Genomic DNA, 10,692 nt, shown 5'->3' with positions numbered 1-10,692 from the left:
GTAGTTCCATGTATGAATTCAAACTCATAATGTCCATTAGCCCTCATTGCATTTTGGTGTAAATCCTTAATTCAACCTGGTTTAGTAGTACTAACTCATCCTTTTAAATTTATTATTGCAATACACCCATTTTACCATGTTGACTCTCCTTTTGGCCAAATAGGCACTCCATATCAATCCCAAGATCTACATCCTATTTCCACACCAAACGTTATTCATAAACATAGTTCATAAGTCACTATATTATATTTACCACTAAACCATTTCTCCTCACACTTCAACCCTTACATTAGGACATGCCAATATACATTCCCTTTCCTTCATTGAACCCTATCTAAGAGATTAAAGTTCTATCATATAAATAAATTTTTACTTCAACATAAACCCAAGCCCATGTCTAACTCTCCAAATGACCTAGGTTAACACTTCTCATCTGCACTACACGTCAACACCTAAAATGGCCACTGTTCTGGTATGGCGTCTGACAGCAAACAAGGTGCCACCAGGCGGTTCTTGCTATTCCCGGAACCCCATCATTCTCCCTACACTTGCGAACCTTAACCCATCCCCAATAACACTGGTTTTAATCAATTTAGGACTTTATAGGCTACACTCTAGTGTTTTAGAATTACCGTTCATCCCTAAAGCTTACCATATATGAAATTCATTCACATTTTCCACTCAAATTAGTGCCCCTATAATAATTCCCCAAACCATCAACGCTAAAATAATGTTCATACGATTTTCGTCCCAATTCACCCCCAATCACATGGAATTTAATGATGGATAAAGTCTGATCATTTACATTGATTAGGACTTCCTTCCCCTCCAATCAGCATCATCCTAAAACCCAGAAGCCCCATAAATCGAGCCAAAATAGCCCACGTTGCCTGGCAGTAGTTCATCACCGTCAGGCAGTTCAACCAAAAACCTAGAATCTAGGTTATAACCATGTGTCGCTTGGCAGCCAGGGATATACCGCCAGGCAATTCTTCTTCAGGAACCTAGTTTTCAACACAAAAGAGATGTGTCGCCTGACGGCGATTCATCGTCCGCCAGAAAATTTCTGGAAAAATGCACTTGGAACTCCTTGCTTAAACTTGATTAATATTTGCTTCTCACTTGCTTCCAATGGCTTTGATGAGGCTCCTCCTTCGCGGTCTTCACCGGAAAAGCTCTCCCAATCGGCGTTCCACCGATTGATTCTCTCTTAGAGCGAGGGAAACGCAGCGGAATGGTTCGTGTATAGTGTTGAGGCTCGAATCTCACTGGTTTCGGAAACCCTAAGAGGTAAAAACCTAATCTAGGGTTAGGATCGGAGCAGAGATGAAAGGTGGGAGTACTCTCAACCAAACTATCATTCATCAAAGCTGTCTTACAAAGAAACGACCTGCACCTTTTATAGTTGAAGGGTAGCAAAAAGCAACGGGAGAGAAAACTAACGGCAAAGCTGCTGTGAACAACAAAACTTAAAGTTGCAGATGGAATACGTGAGGGTTTGGATGACTCTAACAAACCCTAACAGAGAAAATAGGAAAAAGGTTGATGTGTTGCTGTGTGTTGACGGCAATGGGCTGTTGTGTGTGCGAGAAACCCTAGCCATAAGGATGAACGGAACGCGTGAGGCCAAGAAGATATGGCTGTGAGACGCGATCCCTAAGTCAAGACGGAGGAAGAGCGTTGGCCGAGAAACCCTAGGAGTGTGTATGGACCAAAGGGGTTGCGCGTGTGGCTGGATCTGCATGATCGCTTCTTAATGAAATTGGGCTGCTACACGCAGGCCCAATTGACGCTGATGCTTGGAGCCTGTCCGTGTTTTGAAGCTCATCAGTAGACCTGATGCTGAAGTACGCGTGCATCACTTAATGGCAGCAAGTATGTTAAATGGTGGTGCGTGACAAAATGGCTGCACTCGTGGATTGGCCGAACCTGTTGTCCGCATTGGGGTGCTGGATTGGGCCGCAGGCCCAATATCAAATGGCAGCTTAGGAATAAAAGGCTGCATTTAGCAAACAAACCCAATTAGAACAAGTTTTATTTAATTAAAATAAAAGAAAATAAAAGAAATTAAAAAGAATAGGCCTAGGCGTTGGCCTAATGTTATAAGCCTTATTGGGATCACATCATCCACTCCCCCTTGAAAAGGATCTGTCCTCAGATCTAGAGGGTTATTAAAGGCTCACAGCAACCAAAATAATAGTACCACCAGGATCAAAAATAAATCTGCAATAGTCATCAAATAAAATAGAATTAAAATCATAAAGACCATGCAGTAAAATTGGATGGAAAATTTGTGAAAATGGGCCTTTGGAGATTGAAAAAGATGGTATTAAGCCCACTTCACAAAAGAAATGTTTCACACTTTGACTAAGATGATTTTTGAAAAGAATTTTAATATCAAAGTGTGTTTTGGCAAAACAATTTGAGGAGGATGAAATAAAGAAATGAGATGGAGAACAAAAATTTTGAAAAGAAAACAAAACAAAAGATTTAATGGAAAAGTGAGTAGAGGTTAAAGATGGGAAAACGCCCTTTGAAAATGGGATCTTCATGTAAGGAATTGGTGAAGAATTGATCACCAAATCCCTAACACAGAGTTCTGTTCGCTCTTTTGAAATACACTTTAACTCTACCACTTGTGATTGTTTTGCAAGATTGCTCTCTTGTTTTATTTTCTCTCTTTCCTCTAATTCTTTTCTCTCATTCTCTTCTTTTGCTTTTCTTAGACTCTTCTCTTTAGCCTTTTCTTCTTCCTCTCTTTTTTTCTTCTCATTTATCTGTCTTTTCTCTTGTTCACTCAAGAGCAAGTCTAAATTGTGCTTGAAATATTTTTCTAGTCTAGAAAACTTATCAATGTTTTGGATGAATGCATCCCCAATGTCAATAAAGTCTTCTATCCTAACTTGTTGTGCTTTAGTGATCCTAAATGAAGGGGGTATGAAATGTTTCCACATGCATGTTTTTAATTCATAAAATGTATTGATGCATGATGTTCTCCCCTTTTTCACTAGATATTGCCTCTCTTGCCACCAATCAAATGCACGTCCTACAAATCTAGATGTAACATGCCTAAGAATGTCTATATGACTATATTTACTAAACAAAGGTTGCACCAATTTTTCAGTATCCCACATCCAATCTTTAAATGATATTGGTCCTATATCTTCCCCAAAGAAAGGAATGTCACTATGAATGGTTTGATGCAACTCATGACTACCATTATGCCTACCTAAATGCACACTATTATGCCTATCTATATGCATACGGTTAGAAAAAGAAAAACTCATTTTGAAACACTTTTGACAAAAACAATTTTTCACAAAATTGATGAATTTCTAAAGAGAAAGTAGTGAAAAAGAGTTCTAGAGATACTCCCAGGAAAAGGAGGTGAGTCACATGGACAAGCTTAGGAACCAAGCCTTTCCTAGCCAGAGATCTCTAAAATGCTTTCACAAAATTTCTCAATAAAAATACAAATGAAGCAGATTATGTGAAAAACAAATTGACAAAGTGTGTGAACAGAGCTAAAACTTAAAGACCAAAAGAAGGTCAACTAGGTGTAAAACAAATGGCACCTAGATATCACGGTGACCTAAAACAGAAATGGCAGACACATAAAACCTGGACATTAAAGCATAAAACAGAAAACATAAAGGCGAAAAAAAAACTTAAACTAGACGAAAAACCTAAGTGAAGATACAAGTGGCCTTTGGAACCCCTTGAATCTCATACTACACGTTTAAAACTATTACAAATTTGCTAAGGATGGGATTGCTCAAAAGCATTTTCCCACCTAAGCCAAATGAAGCAAATAAAAACATAAAACTGAAAAAGAATTTACACAAAGTTCGTGACATCAAAACAGCAAAAGACGAAAGGAAGCTATGTTATGCTATGTTACACAAATTTCCCAGCTCACTCTTTTGTATCCCCTCGTGGTGCACTCTTTCCAACATCAATGTGAGGTCTCAAGTCCCAGCTCACTCCTGTGTTCCCTCGGCAGTGTACCTCCCAACAGGTTCACTCACCATTCCACCTTCAAGAAGAGGCTTTACCTACAAGGATGTCCAAAACAGTGAGTTGGAAGCAAAGTGAACCAAGAGCATGCACAATCTTCCACATAAGAATAACAAAGCAGAAAGCAATAAAAGCTCAAATGGAAGAAGTGGACAACATCAAGTGATAGATTAAATGACAAACTGAATGGAATAATCCAAGAAGACAAACAAGAAACAAGTTAAGAATTAAAGGTGGCATACAAAAGGATCCTATGGAATGTGTCTAGAATAAGATGAATAAAACCAAACTCAAACAAAGAGTCAAAACAAGTTGAATCAAGAGCATGTGCACATGAAATTGAACAGAGTAGTAGGCACTTTGTGAACTGTACAAGACAACTTGTATTTTGCTAAAACAAATAATGTTCTCAAATTCAATAAAGACTAAAACAATATCTTTCAGATGCTCTTTTTTTTTATCATAATCTTTTTCTTTGCATTGGACTTCTTTTTCTTTTTCTTTTCAGCTCTCAAAAACGTGTAGAACAGTGCACAACAGTATCAAAATTCTACCACCAAATCAATGAACAAATGCACATGGCAGACTGCAAGGATCCAACTCAAAAACAATTTGAAAGACACACACAAGGACAAATAGAAAAAGACTCAGCTAAGCAGAACAAAACAAAATCAATATGCAGCAGATTTGAATCAATCATCAACATAGATTACAGAAGGTGCAGCAGTGTATGTCATTTGACAATCTCAAAATCTAAACATGTGGAATTATAGAAAGTAACAGCAACTCAACGCAAGAACACCAGAATTGTGGAATCAAGTAATGAATCAGGCCATAACAGAGGCACTCAAAAGTAAATGAAACTTGATACCACTACTGCATTGAATTGGACCAGACAAACAGAAAAACTAAAGCAGTTTTAATATCAATAAGCTGACAAAACAGCAGCTGCAAAGCAAATCCAGACCAAACAATGGACTGCACTAAACAAGGTCAATAGTGTAATAACACAGACAGATGCAACAGATTTTTAAAACACTGATGTTGTTGGCCAAAGTAGTCATAGACTACGAGAATCATAGCAGCACAGAGTAGCTACTGCAGAGAAACAAAGAAATCAATCTGGAAAACTCACAACTAAGGCCACGATCAGTGCACACATATGTGATCCAAATGAATAAATTTGCCAATACAATCAAGGCAAAAATGAAGTTGCAGAAACATGTCAAAAACACCAGACACTAGGCTAATTACAGAGACAAGAATAGTGATATAGCAAACAAACGAAAAATAGAGGTAGTTTTAAACTGGAATCAAGTAGCAGATACTGTGAAAATATTTATAAAACTGCTCCAAAAGCGACTAACTGGCCAGGCACTGATTCAAGAAACCAGAATGCACAAAAACAAGGTGCTAACATAGCCTATGCTTTCAGCTAAACCAGAACCTCATGAGTACTCTGAACACATCCAGATTTGAATAACTCAGATGCAGTTTGGTAGCAACAATCATTGGCCATCACTTAGTTCAATATCAGACGAACATCAAATTGAATCAAGAGACAGCTTAGAAACAAATAAATTGGCAGCAGAAAACACATAGAAACAGGATTTGCAGATTATTTGTTCATGATCTAAGAACAAATCAGAATTCAACAAAACATACACTAACAGAAACTAATGATTTAAACACAAAAAAGGAACTGAAAGAGATACGAATCAATGAACAAAACACAAAACAGGGACAACATCTATAGAGTTGAGGACATATAAAACGAATTATCAAAAACTAAGACAAAACCACGAGATTATACAATTTAAAGCTAGGTAAAAAAAAATTGAAAAACCTAATTGACATGCATTTGAATCGGCAAATTAGGAAGCTTATGACAGTGCATTAATCAGAATTGATCCAAGACAATCAGAACAAGTATTTTGAATCAATTTCAACACGAAAAAATTTTAACACAGATTTCACACAGTAAATCAAAGACGCAATCAATACATGAACAAGACGGGAATCAAACAGAGAAGAAGAAATAACAGAGATAAGGTACGAATACTTATCTTGCGATACTCCGAGAAACGAGTGGCTCTGAATACCACTTGATGAGGCTCCTTCGTCGCGGTCTTCACCGGAAAAGCTCTCCCAATCGGCGTTCCACCGATTGATTCTCGCTTAGAGCGAGGGAAACGCAGCGGAATGGTTCGTGTATAGTGTTGAGGCTCGAATCTCATTGGTTTCGGAAACCCTAAGAGGTAAAAACCTAATCTAGGGTTAGGATCGGAGCAGAGACGAAAGGTGGGAGTACTCTCAACCAAACTATCATTCATCAAAGCTGTCTTACAAAGAAACGACCTGCACCTTTTATAGTTGAAGGGCAGCCAAAAGCAACGGGAGAGAAAACTAACGGCAAAGCTGCCGTGAACAACAAAACTTAAAGTTGCAGATGGAATACGTGAGGGTTTGGATGACTCTAACAAACCCTAACAGAGAAAATAGGAAAAAGGTTGATGTGTTGCTGTGTGTTGACGGCAATGGGCTGTTGTGTGTGCGAGAAACCCTAGCCATAAGGATGAATGGAACGCGTGAGGCCAAGAAGATATGGCTGTGAGACACGATCCCTAAGTCAAGACGGAGGAAGAGCGTTGGCCGAGAAACCCTAGGAGTGTGTATGGACCAAAGGGGTTGCGCGTGTGGCTGGATCTGCATGATCGCTTCTTAATGAAATTGGGCTGCTACACGCAGGCCCAATTGACACTGATGCTTGGAGCCTGTCCGTGTTTTGAAGCTCATCAGTAGATATGATGTTGAAGTACCGTGCATCACTTAATGGCAGCAAGTATGTTAAATGGTGGTGCGTGACAAAATGGCCGCACTCGTGGATTGGCCGAACTTGTTGTCCGCATTGGGGTGCTGGATTGGGCAACAAGCCCAATATCAAATGGCAGCTTAGGAATAAAAGGCTGCATTTAGCAAACAAACCCAATTAGAACAAGTTTTATTTAATTAAAATAAAAGAAGATAAAAGAAATTAAAAAGAGTAGGCTTAGGCGTTGGCCCAATGCTATAAGCCTTATTGGGATCACATCAGGCTTGCTTTAATTCTCTCCAATTGTTCTTCTATACTACATTATTAAAATAATTATAAATCAAATAGCACATAAAGGGCATACTTAGGACCTGAACCCAAGTTCTCTCAAATAATTAAGTACTCTCAAATAATTAAGTACTCTCAACCATTTGAACTAGTACTTTTCCATGTCATACATGTTAGAATTAAATGCCATAAAGGCTCCCATTACCCGCATTTATTAATTAATTAATTATTTAATTAATTAAATTTGACAGGTCTTACAGTCTCAAAAGCTAAAATACCTAACTTGAAGCATGTTGATGTTGGACCTTGCGAACATTGTATCTTTGGAAAGCAGAAAAATGTTAGCTTCTCCAAAACAAGTAAGTCGTCTAAAGTTGAAAGACTATAACTAGTGCATACAAATGTTTGGGGGCTAGCTCCAGTGAAGTCCCTTGGACGTTCACAATATTATATAACCTTCATTTATGACTCAACAAGAAAGGTATGGATTTATTTTTAAAAAAATAAATCTGATGTGTTTTCTGTGTTTAAAAGGGTGGAAAAGGGATGTTAAGACTCAAACAGGTTTAAAGGTTAAATGTTTGAAGTCTGATAATGATGGAGAATATGACAGTAGTCAATTCAAGGAGTTTTGTTCAGAGAACGAGATCAGGATGATCAAGACGGTTCTAGGAATACCAGAACAAAACGGTGTTGCAGAAAGAATGAACAAAACCTTAAATGAGAGAGCAAGATGTATAAGAATCCAGTAGGGATTACCCAAGGTATTTTGGACAGATGCAATAAGCATAACAACCTATCTCATAAACAGAGGACCATCAATTCCTTTAGACTATCAATTACCTTAAGAAGTATGATCTAGAAATGAGGTAAACCTTTCACATATGAAAGTTTTTGGTTGTGCTTCATATATTTTGTCAAACTCTAATAGTAGAGATAAACTAGACCCTCAAGCAAAACGATGTTATTTCATTGGTTATGGATTTGACATGTATGGCTACAGGTTTTGGGATGACCAAAACAAGAAAATTATCAAAAGTAGAAATGTTACTTTTAATGAAAACATATTCTATAAAGACAGGATTGCAGAATTTGCAAATGCAAATATACAGCCAGAACATGTATCATTAGAAGAAATTTCAGAAAGTGATGTAGTCAACAGAAGGCGGAATAGAGAAACAGAGCCTGAGTCAGAGCCTAACTCAGAACCTGAACAAATAATAGAGACAACAACTCCTGAAGTCCTAATTAGAAGATCTAGTTGAACAATTGTAGCACCACAAAGGTATTCTCGTTCATTGCATTACTTGTTGTTGACGGATGCTGGTGAGGCAAAGCATTTTGCTGAGGCTATGCAGGGAGATGAATCTATTAAGTGGGAGCTAGCAATTGAAGATGAGATAAAGTCTCTTCAGAAGAATAAAACATGTCTTTAACCAAGTTACCGAAAGGAAAGAAGGTTTTGCAAATTCTTGGTATGAGAAACTCTAGGGATAGATCTTAAGGTATTCTAAATTTATTTTAGGAAAAATATATAGAAAAATTGCTTAGCAGGTTTAATGTTGAAAATGCTAAAACTAGGAATACACCTTTGGGAACTAACTTAAAGTTTTCAAAAAGGCAATCTTCTCATATAGAGGAAGAAGAAAGTCACATGTCTAAAGTGTTATATGCATCTTCAGTAGGGAGCTTGATGTATGTTATGGTTTGCACCAGACCTGACATAACACATGTAGTGGGAGTTGTGAGTAAGATTCTATCAAATCCCGGAAAGGAGCATTAGGAAGGCGTGAAGTGGATATTGAGATATTTGAAGGGCACTTCAAAGATGCATTTGTCTTTTAGAATAAGTACTCTCACTTTACAAGGGTTTTCTGATATAGATTTGGGAGGTGATTTGGATGGTAGAAAGAACATAACATGTTACATTTTTACATTGGGTGGTACAACTATCAGTTGGAAGTCCAAACTTTAAGGAAAAGTCTCCCTCTCAACTACTGAAGCTGAGTATGTAGCTATCTTAGAAGCAACAAAAGAGATGATATGGTTGAAGAATCTTCTAAAAAAATTAGGAAATAAGTAAGATGACTCTTCATTGTTCAGTGATAGTCAAAGTGCTATTTGTCTTGCTAACAATCCAATTCTTCATTCAAGATGCAAGCACATTGAATTGACGTATCATTTTGTCATAAACTTGATAAATGATGGAGACTTGTTTTTGTTGAAGATTCTAGGTGCAAAGAATTCAGCTGATATGTTGACCAAGACTGTCACAACAACTAAGTTGAGACTTTGCATTACCTCAACTTGCCTTTAAGAAAATTGATGATGAAGGCACTACACTAGGTAGTAATGTAAATCAAATCCCAAGTGGAGAATTGTTAGTATTATGATTTTGATTTAGTCCCATATCGCTTAATAAGATACGCTTTGTAAAGCTTGATACACACCAAAAAATAAAAACACTTCCTACGTAGTTGTAGACATAAGCATACACATTGTACGTCGAACTACGTTAAATTCTTCATGTCGTTTATTTTTTTTTTCTCTTTTATTTTTTACTTTATTGCCTTGTACCTATCAAAATAAATAAATATATATATATATATATATATATATATATATGAATTTCTATTTTTGGTAAAAAAAAATTAAAATTAACTATATATAAAAAGAATTTCAACTTTTTTATCCATATATTTTTTTTCTAAATTTTCCGTTTCAAAAGTTTTTTAAAATAAAATAATTATTTTACCGATTATATATTTTTTTAATTTAACCGCTTTTAATTTGACCGTTTTTTAAACTGGACTATTTTTTTAATTATAAAATTATATGTAAAATAAATAAAAACTATTTATAATAAAATTATTACATTTATATTTAATTTCATAACTATATAATAATTTTATTATTTTTTAATATTAAAAAAACTGCGCGAGTGCACTAATATTCTATAAAAGAAAATTTTGTTTTCACAAAATTAATTCTAAATTATCCATGTCTTTATTAAAAGATTTGTTCTTTTGCTGTTCTATATAACATATATAATAATGCGATTTTCTTGTTAAAAAATAAGTCATGCATATTTATTCTTTACTTTTTACTAACTAGATAGAAATGGAAATGAAATAGTTATACCTCAATTTAAAGAAGAATATCATCCATCTTTCCAAGATATTATAAACATCATTAATTTTGTTTAACTATCTATAATGTTGGTGATTCACCATAGTAATATTACATAAACCAGATGCAACATTTGTATGTAACATATTATATATATATATATATATATATATATATATATATATATATATATATATATATATATATATATATATATATATATATATATATATATATATATATATATATAAATAGATAATAATATTATAATATTTTTAAGTTAACATATAAAGTAAATTTATTTTTATTTTTATAATAAAAATTTATTTTTAATTTTTAATTTTTTATTATCATTGAAAAAAATTTGAACACTTGTATACTTAAAGATGCACATGTTTTCACTCGTTAAAATAATAAATGAAAACTGGTAATAAAAAATTTATCTC

General features: G+C 35.3%; 1 long non-coding RNA gene across 1 annotated transcript; it reads right to left on the bottom strand.

The window, feature by feature from the left end:
* Nucleotides 1–1,327: 1,327 nt before the first annotated feature.
* On the bottom strand, nucleotides 1,328–6,768 carry LOC146887837 (uncharacterized). The gene is made up of 2 exons (XR_014993547.1): nucleotides 3,920–6,768; nucleotides 1,328–1,999 (listed from the first exon to the last, which is right to left on the bottom strand). It is a non-coding gene; the product is annotated as an uncharacterized LOC146887837 (long non-coding RNA).
* Nucleotides 6,769–10,692: the final 3,924 nt, after the last annotated feature.

This window comes from Vigna unguiculata, chromosome 3 (assembly GCF_037176805.1).
Source record: "Vigna unguiculata cultivar grain cowpea cultivar isolate G323 ecotype 2 chromosome 3, ASM3717680v1, whole genome shotgun sequence".
Taxonomy (NCBI): domain Eukaryota; kingdom Viridiplantae; phylum Streptophyta; class Magnoliopsida; order Fabales; family Fabaceae; genus Vigna; species Vigna unguiculata.
Note: the sequence above shows the minus strand (reverse complement) of the source record. Positions and strands in the feature narration are given on the sequence as shown.